Genomic DNA, 12,986 nt, shown 5'->3' with positions numbered 1-12,986 from the left:
GTGCTCCTGGGCTCCTACACCCTCCCCACTCCATTCCTCTTTCTCCTGCCTGTACGGTTGGGTTGGGGAGGGCTTGGGTCCCACTTGATCTCAGCTTTGCTCCCTCACCCTTTTCTGCATGGTCCTCTCTTCTTCCTCAGGTGTAGGGAGTCTGTTCTGCAGTCTTCAGGTTGTTTCTCAGGTCTAGTTGCACTTGCTGCATTTTCCTCTTTTGTGTGTTTTTAGGAAGAGGTTTCTGCCTTTCCTTCCTATTCCACCATCTTCAGTACAATCTCTTGAGAGGTAGGATCTTAAATGCACATTTTTCAAAATTTCCTCAGCTAATCTTTAAGTAAAATAAAATTTGACAATCACTTGTCTTCTTGATTTCTAAAAAATAACCTTTATTTTTGGAGCAGTTTTAGATCTACAGAAAAATTACAAAGGTAAGTATAGAGAATTCCCATATACCCTATACACCTTCCCCTATTATTAACATCTTACATTAATATGGTACTTCATTTTAACTCATGATTATAACAATTCATGGACCAATATTTATACATTGATGGTGATGATGATGATGATATTATTAACATGACATCATGCTTTCTTCAGATTTCCTTAGTTTTTGCCTATTTTGAATTTATAATTGCCTATTTTGAACTGTGCCCAACAGAAAAAGGACTTTCTGTTCCAGGATTGCATCCAGGATATGGCATTATGTTTAATCCTTTCTTTTTAGGCTCTTCTTGGCTGTGACATTTTTTCTTTGTTTTTGATGACCTTCATAGATTTGAGGAGTTAGGCACTTAATAGAATGTTCCTCATTTGGGACTTATATGATGTTTTTCTCATGATTACACTGGGATTATGGATTCTTTTCTTCAGAGAGACTGTAGAGGTAATGTGCAGTTTTCATTGAATCATATCAAGGGCACATACTATTTATTAACATGACATCACTGTTGAGCTGGACCTAGAACCCCTGGGCTGAGGTGATTTTTGTCAGCTACTGTATAATTACTATTCCCCCCACCACCAATACTATACTTTGTAAGGAAGTCAGTACACATAATTCTACTTACAGGGAGAGAAGTTACACTCCATCTCCTTAGAGGTAGAATATCTACATAAATTATTTAGAATGAGAAATTTGTCTTTTCTCCCATACTTATTTATTTATTCAATCATTTATTTATATCAGTATGGACTCATGGATGTTAATTTTATACATTGGGTTATAATCCAATACTACTTAATTCACTTTGTCACTCAGATTGTTCCAGCTTTGACTAATAGATACTCTTTCTTTCAATTGGCTCCTGTACCACTTTGACATACCTCATCATTGTAGATTTATTTTTAATTTAATTTTCTTTTTCTTTTTGAAGAAAAGACTGACCCAGTTCCAAAACCAGCGATATTCCCAGGGATGTTTGCTTCTTTTTACTGGAGAAGGGATCAGAAACCATGATCTGGCACTGAGTTAGTACTGGAGTGTCATTGTTTCTAAACCCTCCCAGTTGACAGAGGCAGGAGATACATGTGTGTATATTTTATCCATTATATGATATATATACCACAGTTTGTTTATTCATTCATGTTGAATAATGTTAATGGATATCTGAGCTATTTCTACATTTTGGCTATTGTGCACAGTGTTGCTCCAAAAATGTGTGCTTACTAATTTAAGTATCTGTTTTCAGTTTTCTGGGTATAATCTCAGGAATGGGATTACTGGATCATACGGAAATTCTAAGTTTAACTATTTGATGAACCACCAAACTGCTTTCCACAGCAGCTGCAACAGTTTACACCCCCACCAGCGATGTTCAAAGGCTCCAATTTCTCCACATCTTTGCTAACACATGTTATTTTCTTTTGTTTTAATTATAGCCATCTGAATGGGTATGAAGACATATGAAGAGGTATCTCACTGTGGTTTTGATTTGTGTTTCCTTATTGACTAACAATATTAAATATCTTTTCATTGTTGTTTTCCATCTCTTTATCTTCTTGGAGAAATGTTTACATGAATCTTTGTTCCTTTTTATAATGGATTGTTTCTTTTTTTGCTGTTGAGTTTTAGATGTTCTTTTATTACTAGACATTAAAACTCAAATTAGTGTCTATTTCTCACATTATATATGATTTATAAGTATTTCTTCCCATTGTGTGTATTGTCTTTTCACTTTATTTTTAATGTCCTTTGAATCTCAAAAGGTTTTAATTTTAATGGGGTCCAGAGTATCTTTTCCTTTGTTTATTTGTGCTTATACAACATATGTAAGAAATCACTGTCAAATCCAAATTCATAAAGATTTACCCCTATGCTTCCTTTTACATATTTAATCACTGTAGCTCTTATATTTAGGTTGTTGATTAAATTTAAATTGATTTTGTATATTGTAGAAGGTATAGATCCAACTTCTTTTTCTTTTTGTATTTGAATATCCAGTTGTTCCTGTACCATTTGTTAGAGACTATTCTTTCCTCCATCAAATGCTCTTTACACTCCTGTTGAAAATCAATTGTCTAAAGATGTATGAGTTTACTTTGGGATCTCAGTTTTATTGTATTGGTCTATTTGTTTATCCTTCTGGCTGTGCCACTCTGTTTTCAATACTGCAGTAAATTTTAAATTCAAGAAGTGTAAGACTTCAAACTTTGCTGTTCATTTTCAGTGTCACTTTGACTAGTCAGGATTCCTTGCAATTCCATATGAGTTGGACAACTAGTCTTTCTATTTCTGTTCCAAAAGACCATTGGAATTTTGATAGAGATTGCACTGAATATATAGATCATTTTGGGTAGTATTGCCATCTTAAGAATATTTAACAATCCTCAAATACAGCTGTCTTTCCCTTTATTTAGGTTTTCTCTAATTTATTTTAGCAATCTTTCATAGTTTTTATAGTTAAGTCTTTTGCCTCCTTGAATTTATCCCTAGGTATTTTATTCTTTTGGAACTTGTGATAAATGGAGCTGCTTTAATAATTTTCTTTTGGGATTATTTATTGCTGGTGTGAAGAAACACATCTCATTTTTGCATGTTAATCTTATACCCCACAATTTTGTTAAAACTATTCATTAGCTATAGTAGATTGTATGTGTGTGTGTATTCTTTAAACTTTTCTATCCATATTATCATGTCATCTATAAAGCAGTAGTTTCATTTCTTTATATCCAACTTAGATGCCCTTTTTTTCTTTTTCTTGCCTAATTACTCTGGTTAAAACTTCCAGTACAATGTTGAGTAGCAGGGGCAAAGGCATACATCTTTGTCTTGTTCCTGGTTTTATAGAAAAGATTTCATTCTTTCACCACTGTATGTTAGCATTTGGATTTTTCATAAATGCCTTTTTATTACGTTGAGCAAGTTCCCATCTATTATTTCTTTTCCAAATTCTTTTTCTTTTTATCATAAAAGGGTGTTAGATGATCTCAAATGCCTTTCTGAGTCAACTAAGATGATCTCTGTGTCTGTGTTTTCTTCCTTCATTTCATTAATGTTATATATTACACTGATAGATTTTCATACATTGAACCACCCTTGCATTCCTAGGATGAAACCCACATTGATCATAATGTATAATCCTTTTGATATGTTGTTGGGTTTGGTTTGTTAATATTTTGTAAGGAATATTAATTTGCTTTTGGATGTTTATTTTCTGTATATCTCATTCCTTTTTTGTTTTTTTCTCTCTCCCATTTGCCTTGTTTTTTGTTTAGTTGATTATATTTGTAACATGACATTTTGATTCCTTTCTCATTTATTGTTATGTATAGTTTTCAGGTATTTTCTTAGTGGCTACCATTAGGGTTACAATTACAGTCTTATATTTGTAACAGTCTAGTTTAATTTATAACAGCCAATTATGCTTCAATAACAAAAACTCTGCTCCTATACAGTTCTATTCCTTGCCTTTACGTTCTTTTTCTTTCACAAATTACATCTTTATATATTGTATACTCATTACACAGATTTTTAATTATTTTTATTTAAGTATCTTTTAAAATAACATAGGAAATAAAAAGAAGAGTTACAAATAAAAAATGCTATAATTACTTTTATATTTACCTACGTAGTTACCTTTATCAAGATTCTTTATTGCTTTGTATAGCTTCAAGTTATCATCTAGTTTTCTTTCATTTCAGCTTAGGATCACTTTAGCATTCTTTTTAGGCAGATCTACTAGCAATAGACTACTACATCTTTTGTTTATGCTGGAATAGTGATCATTTCCTCTTTATGCTGGGTATAGAATTCTTGATGGATAGGTTTTTTCTTTAATCCCTTTAAAAATCTTTCTCACTCTCTCTGCTTTCCGTGGTTTCTGGTGAGAAACTGGCTGTTCATTTTATTGATCTTATTAATAATAAAATCAATAATCTTATTAATTTTATCCCTTGTATGTAATGAGTTGCTTCTCTCTTGCTGTTTTCAATATTCTTTGCCTTTCAACTGTTCAATGTAACATATCTCAGTTTGGATCTCTTAGAGTTTACTTGGAACCTTGAGGTTCCTGAATTCATCAAATTTGGGAAGATTTCAGCTACTATTTATTCAAGTATTTTTTCTGCTCCCAGTCCTTTTATCTCTCTACAGTATGAGTATATATGTATATATGTGTACATATATATATATATACACTCCTGATATTACTCCACATGTCCTGTTCATATTTTTTTCATTCTTTTATCTTTCTGCTCCTCAAACTGGATATTTTCAGTTAGCCAATATTCAAATTTCCTAATTCTTTCTTCTGCCTATTCAGATCTGATAGTGAACCCATCTAATGAATTTTTAAATTTTATTACTGTACTATTTGGTTCCCTTTCATAATTTCTATCTCTTTACTGATCTTTTCATTTTGTCCTAAATTTTTTCAACAGTTTCCTTCAGTTCTTTGACTATATTTAAGAACAGCTGATTTAAAATCTTTGCCTTGTAAGTCCTATAGCTGGGCTTCCTCAGGCATGGTTTCTGTCAATTTATTTATCTTTCTCTGAATGGGCCATACTTTCTGTTTGTTTGAATGACTTACAATATTTTTTTGTGAATACCAGACATTTTGAATAGTACAATGTAGGTACTCTAGAAATCAGATTCTTCCTTTTCCTCAGAGATTGCTGTTGTTGATTGTTAAGTTTGTTAGAGTAATTTATTAAAGCAGTTGTTTGTTTATTGACTTTTCTAAATTACTTTTGCAAAGAATGCATTTCTGGTTGTATATGGTCTCTGAAGTCTGTTTCATTATCTCAGTGGTCAGACGATGACTGGACAGATTCCCTTGAATGCCTGCAGCCAAAGAAAAGGAAAAAAAATTCTCCTGGTCTTTGAAGCTTGGATCTGAGCTGGGGAACTCCTTTGCCACTAACCTAGCTTACCTACAACTTTGTGTTAGTCTTCACCAACTGATTTTGCACAGCTCACTGATCTGCAATGTGAGTTATGTGAGTTCTCTAACTTTAAAGAATTTTGTGCTTTCTGAGTATTGTGTTGGCTAGCCTCTTGCTCTTTCATAAGTCAAAAATACAGTTTAACAAGTGTATTTGGAACTCTGGGTCACAGCAGTATTTCTCATAATTTCACCTCCTACTTATTTAGCCAGTGTTCCTCACAGCTTGACAAATCTACCCAGTAAGTGCAGCTGGGTGATACGTCACCTTTGTCTGAACTCCAGGATATGGAAATAACAGTGTAAGCACCAAGCCTAGCAATTGGAACTAAGGATCAAACTCAGTGTCAGATAGCCAGAAAAGAGGAGTGATTTTGTGAGTTAAAGGCACAGCCACTACTCAGTTCCCACTGACTCTGGTCATGTAAAAACACAGACCCAAAGGTACAAGGTATATATTTCCTTGTATATATTACAAGGACTATACTTTCCAGAAATGATCATAAAAATATTTCCATCCAAATGCTCTTCAAGAACTTTGCTTCTCCCCAGTAAGAAGCAGAGTCTATGGCCCCTTCTCTTAAAACCTTGAAGAGATTCTACAGATAGAGTGTCAAAACATGATGTTTGTATGATGCCCAAGGTTAGGCCACAAAAACACACTATGACTTCTGCTTGGCTTTCTCTTGGGACACTCAGCCTTGAGAGAGTAAGCCTGGTGTGAGGAACCCCTGAGCTCATGGAGGGCCCATATCCAGAGAAATCGAGGCCCCAAGCACTCAGCTCTGGATGAGCTCCCAGCCTACAGCCAGCACCAATGTCCCACCCATGCAAGGAACCCATCTCAGAAGAGGTTCCAGCCTCCACTGAGCTATTCCAGCTATTTTAGTATAATTTGGGCAGGTGAGCCTTCACATCAACCTCTGTCCAAATTGTAGATTTGTGGCAAAAGAAATGATAGCATTTCTTTTAAGCCATTGGGTTGCACAATGATTTATTAGACAGTAATAGAAAACCAAAACATCAGGTATTCCAAATTTTAAAGAAAAGCCCAAATCTAAAATTTCAAGTGAAATTTGAGGCTTTTAGATGTTAACAACTAATTCCAAATTTTAAAATGATTTCCAAGAGTCACATAATATATCTGTATGTCATTTTCAGCCCCCAGCTTTACATAGTATTTCAATTAATTGCCACAATAGGCAATTCTGCCAGGTAGTTATTATATTCATTTTCCAGATAACACAAGAGTCACTAAATAAACCAGTCCAAAGTGACACAGCTGGTAAAAAGTACAGCCATGGTATAAACTCAGCAAAATCTGCTTTTCCTTAAACCATACCATATTTTTAAGCTTAATATAGAAGACAGATTATTTCCTGCTTCATTTAATCTTCATGTACCTGCCTAGCTTAGAAATAGTCCCAAGGTGATTTCACTTCTTTCACTCCACTAGCCTGTTGGTGCTGTTTTCTTTTTCTTACATTTCATTTCACCCACATCCTTCACCTCCCAACTTTATCCATTTTTTTGGTTTCAAAAAAAAGGTTGAAACAGGCAGGCAGTGATGCTCCTTTAACCTAGGGGATTTGCACAGGACTGCAGTGACTCTGGCATAGGGTACAGGAAAGAACATATAACCAGCACAGGCCAAGCTAGACATGCACATGTCCCCAGTCAGTTCACTGGGCACAAAATTGTTATTCATGCCTTTTGGATTGCCATTTTTGTGATTTGTCTTGTTTTCCTTATTTATTCTTTATAAACAATTATCACTGACTGCAGTCCTCTTTGCTACAAGAGTATATCCAAGATGGGACCCTAGATTCAGTATTTGAATTCTGTGTCTGTATATCTACTTGGCTGTAGGTGGAAGACACAGGAAGAAGCTGTGTTTTCTGTCACCTTTGGAAGAGGGGAGGGAAAACATTGTTAGAGCCACCACTAAATTCTAGGTGGCTACAGAACAAGAAAAAGAAAAGCATATCATCATTTTTGAAGCAAAAATATTATCCTTAGGACAAATTCAACTCAGTCAAGAAAAGATTTTATACTTCAAATACAGTGTGATAAATAGGCTTTCAGGATAATGGTCTTAATTTTCTTGTTAACAACTATCTAGATATCTTTTTGGCTCTTCCTAGTTAGTCTCATTCCTGGTTAGCATGGGCCTGAAACACATTTTAAATAAACTCCATGCAAAATCTGATCTTGTAACTTTTAAACCTACTAAATGCAGCTTATATAATTTTGGTAGTTGCACTCACATGACCATGGGGCATGACACAGAGCTGTCTGGGAGGTGGGAACCCAGGATTTTAGATTTAGTTCTACTCTTCTAACCTGGGAAGTCACCCAGGTTATACGTAATAAATGGACTGCAATTCCATAGTCTGTTTTGAGAATAGAACAAAAAGATAACAATATGTCAGTCAATAAAATTATTCCAAGTGAAGAGCCATTATAAATTCAAAGTGTGATTTTTTAATTACTTTTCCATCACATCCAAGGCTATTTTACATTTCTATTAAAATGTAGTCAAGATTTTTTTAACATAAATTTCCCAGAATCATTTCAAATTATGCTCAGGTGACAATAGTATCTTAAGATTTGGAGGTAAAAAAAGTTAAAAAAAGAAAGAAAGGTATTGTATGGTCAGATAAATTTGTGAGGTACCTGATCACACAGGAGAATGTATTAACATTGAGTAAATACATTATCTTTTCTCACCACTGTGTGGAAGGAGACCTTCCTCATCTCCTGGCTGTAGATCTTGGTCATGTGACTTGCTTTGCCCAATGGAATGTAAATAGCTGTATATGTACCACATCCAGGAAGAGGATTTAAATTCAAGTCAAATGTGTGGTTTGACTTGGTTTCTTCTGCCCACCGTCATGAGCTGAGCTTTCTCCAGATAAGGACTTCCTCCTTCAGCCTGCGTCTTCATCACAAAAGGATGGACATATGTACCGTGTCTGTGTATGACCTGCACTTTCCATGAGAACCTAAAGAGCTGACCTGCAGACTTAATAATATGTGATAGTTGTAAGCCATTGAGATTTGGGCTTTTTTATAAAGCATTTTCATAGAAAAAGCTGATTAATTCATTTAATTAAAAGACTTATCAGGGTATTTTGTATACTAATGCCTATTTTGGATCCCCAAAGTAATAGGCATTAGACTTATGTGTTCTGAGGAAATACTATCTTAAAATAAAATTTTCAGTCTGGTTAAAATCCTATCTTTATACCACTGAATAATAGCTATGGCTTTATTAATTTAGACTAATGATCTAATTTAGCAGTCAAGAACAGTGATTTTAGAATAAGACAAGCTTTGCATTTAAATCCTAGCCCCACCACTTAGTTACTAAAGGAGTTTAGGAAATTCATGTGTATTTTCTGAGACTTATTGTCCTCACTGGTAAACTTGGGATCTTAATAGTAGCTACCTCAGAGAATTAATTGAAATAATGTGAGCCTTAGCACAGTGCCTGGCACAGAGCATGAACTAAAAAAATGGTAGCATATATAACTATTTTTTAAAGGTTTATTTCTATAAAATCCTGTAAGCAGAGAGACTTTAGAGAGTCTTTAGAGAGACTGGAAGTAGGAATATAGTAGGACTAAGGAATACAAAACAAGTTGATTTTAATCAAAGAGTAGATTATTCAAGGGAAAGTACCCTCTGTGTCATTCTTTTGGGCCTTTTTTGGCTGAAATCATCTGTCTCATTTCCAAATTACTTTTTCATATTATTGAACTCAAATTTTCCTAATTTTCACCCTTCTCCACCAACCATCTCCCACTCCCCCACCCCAAAGTAGAAGCATGGAAAGACATTACTGATACCGTGTGTGCGCTTACTTATACGAACAGAAGAAACCACTGTCCCCAAAGCCTCAGGTGGTTCCTAGAACTTCATATTTCCACAAACCACCTGCTCTACTCAAATTAGCAATTTCTGTTCCTATTAATATCCAAAACACAGAATTTGGGTAGTTTCAACATTTCAAAATATGGAGTAGAGCCTCTTTAACCCCTGCTATGATTTAAGTGCTGAAAGGAAATGATCTTTTAAAAGGTGGAATAAGCAAGAGGGGCAAACAGTCTCTTCTGACTTTTCCTGGGGATTTTTAAGGCATTTCCCCAAAGATCCCTGCTAACTCTCTAATGTTCCAAGATTTGTTCATTGTGCTGGAGAAGGAAATGTACCTAGAATTGCTCATTTGGGTAATATAAAAGTCAAGGCTGAATTTCAAGCTAAATTTAAGCCCAACATTTTGATTTTTTTTTAAGAAGAAGAAAAATTTGCCTGTAAAAATGCTGCTTTTCTTATATAGACATCCTAAAACATGTTCTGACAACCTTCAAAACATGTTAAAAGGAGCCTTATATTTCTAAGTGTTCATGCCTTGAATCAGGGTGAGGAAGCTAGGCAATGTCTGTTCATTTTGGATGTCTTTAAAATCTCCTTACATGCAATGAAATTCTCTATAATTTCTGGTTATTATTTCTCATATTTTGGTACCATTTTAATCCCCCCAGAGAAAAAACAAAAACTCTAAAGGCAAACTGTGAGCAAATAGCATCTGGAATTTTACAAATTTTATACATAGTAACCAGTGTAGAAAATAGACAATTCTGAAGGCAGACATATTCATCGGCCAAATTATTTAAGGGAATGAGTAGTTATAAGAAGGTAACTTTAACTCTCATGAAGGGCTGATTTGTTAGCACATTTTTCAATATCTGCCATCACACTGGAAGGAAAATTCATAACATCAAAGTCTACATGAAGGCAGTGGAACATTTACAAGAAATTCAGGCAGGCAGGTGGTGCTGGGATGTGTCGGAGTATAGAGAATTCTTGTGTGTGTGAGGTAAAATATACACATAACATAAAATTGACCATTTTGCCCATTTTTCAGTGTACAGTCCAGTGAGATGAAGGACATTCCCACTGTTGTACTACCATCTCCACCATCCATGTCCGCAACCTCTCCTCAGCCCAAACTGAAACCCTGTACCCAGTAAGGAAAAAAAAAACCCATGCCCTCGGTCCTCCAGCCCCTAAAAGCCACCATCCTACTTCTGTTTCTATGAATTTGACTGTTCTAGGTACATCAAATAAATGGTACAAATACCATAAATATTTGCCCTTTTGTGTTTGGCTTATCAGGAGAATGTTATCCACCTTTTAGCAGGTGTTCATCCACCTTATAGCAGGTATCAAAATGTCCTCCTTTTTAAAAGCTGGCTGACATCCATCCCATTGTATGCGATGCCACACTGTTTATCCTTTCGCTCATCAGCGGGCAGTCAGATTGCTTCCACCCTTCGACTATCATGAGTAACATTACTGTGAACACTGGTGTACAAGTATCTATTCTGGACCCTTCTTAAATTTCTTTGGGGTACATACCAAGAAGTGGAATTGCTGGATCATACATGGCAATTCTACATTTTATTTTTTAAGGAACCACCATACAGTTTTCCACAGAAGCTACACCATTTTACATTCCACCAGCAGTGCACAAGGGTTTCAGTTTCTCCACATTCTTGCCATCACTTGTTATTTTCCATTAAAAAAAAATAGCCATACTATTTTTTAAGTGGTATCTCATTGTGGTTTTGATTTGCATGTGAAATGGTTAGTGATATTGAGCATCTTCTCATGTACTTATTGGCCATCTGCATGTCTTTGGAGAAATGTCAAATCCTTGGGCCATTTTTAAACTGGGCTGTTTGGTTTTTGCTTTTGCTGAGTTTGCAAAACTTAGATTCATACTTTAGTCATGATAAATTTAATTATCACCTCAAAAATTATTTAAAAATCAGAGGTAAATACTGTAATAAGGCACATTTGCTTCATTGTTGATACAATTGTTGAATAAGTTAAATGCCTTTTTAGGCAATGAAGGGAGATTTATTTTTCATACCTCATTCTCTGTGAATCACGTGCTTCTATATTTAGTAGGCTTCTTCCCTTTCACACATATTTCTTTTGGACTCTCACAATCAGAGAACGAAGTCAAGAAAAGTTTTTCCTGTGGTATTTCTCCTCTGAGCTCTTTCCTACCTTCTGTTTTGCTCATTTTTTCTTGGTGTAAAATAGCAGTGTTACTGGCAACAGGATGTTTTCTGTTTGCTCTGGAAACAGCCCTCCCAGTCTGGCTCTGGTGTGATGGAGGACCTTACAGGATTCTCTCTGCTCCACCGAATTCTGTCACCACGCCCTTGCCCCACCGGTTGCTCACAGGTGCCTTGGACGGAATCTCCTCAGCTCTCCAAGCTTACCTTCCTCACGTGTAAAGCTGTAACTGTCACCTCACAGGGCTGTGCACCGATGGCCCGAGGCGCGACACGACAGCTGCTGAGTTCCTAGGCCCCTCGGGCACGCCTCAGTCCCACCCTCACCACCATCTGCACAAACCAAAAACAGAGCACCCCCGTGGCTTAGCTGCCCACACAGTCCCTAAAGTGCTCGCAGCCTCACTGGAAATCAGACACTTATTAAGCATTTACCTGAGGCAGGCTCTGTCTGCCCTTAGCATTTTATACACATTAATCATTTAAATCTTATAATAACACTATGCATCCTATTACTATTCCCATTTTACCAATGTGGAAACAGAGGCATGGAAAAGATAAGCAAATTGCCTGGGGTCGCACAGACAGTAAGTGGTGGGAGCTGGGAGAATCCAGCTTCTGTGAAAACTCACTCACTCATTTGCTTAGCCCTGAGGGATTTGGTTCCACATGAGGTCCTTCTCCCTCCCAGTATCAACACCTGCCGCTCACCCCCACCCCCAACATATAAACACACTTTAAACCAAGTCACCAGGAGGAATTATTGCAACTTTTGGGTCTTTTTGTTTAAGAATATACTTTCAGATTCAAACATAAAATCTGGCAATAAGGATATTATTATATCCATCTCTCAGCTTCATCCAATTTGGTGTCATTTCTCTTTCTCATATTCTTGATTGATGAACTGATGGTAGCGAAAACGGAGGGTCCCGTGGCCCAGATGCCCATCTGACCTTGACCTACTGCCCACTGCGCGTATGCAGTGACGTAATACTCGGCCTGTGCAGGCACCTGCTGGCCCACCAGTTGGCAATGAGCCAGTATTGTCTGTATTGCTGTATAAAGTGTTCGCCCAGTGCCCTGTGCGTGGCAAATTATGAATTACAGACTTGCTGGATACAGACGTGATTCTAGCACTCTACCTACCGTCGGGAGAGTAAAGCTTGGTATGACTTTTTACCCCATAATATTTCATTGTCATTCGGTCTCAGCAGATCCAGAATGAACTTGTGGGGTGGTTGAAACCCTCTGGCGTGACACTTATACACCACTGAAGAATTGCTAAATTGAAGCAAAACGAGATCAGGACCCAATTAATCTCACAGCTGATGGCTGCATCACTCTCATTTCCCATGTGATGGGGATCACAGGGATAAACCATGAGGATGGCTGCGTGTGGTCCCAGACCAAGACCAAAATGCTTAAATTCTAACTTATCTTGTTTCTAGAGAGAAATTATTAGGAAGAGGAAGGAGGAGAAACATTTGTGAATAATACAGGGATCGCAGTC

This window comes from Manis pentadactyla, chromosome 5, assembly GCF_030020395.1.
Source record: "Manis pentadactyla isolate mManPen7 chromosome 5, mManPen7.hap1, whole genome shotgun sequence".
Lineage (NCBI taxonomy): Eukaryota > Metazoa > Chordata > Mammalia > Pholidota > Manidae > Manis > Manis pentadactyla.
Note: the sequence above shows the minus strand (reverse complement) of the source record.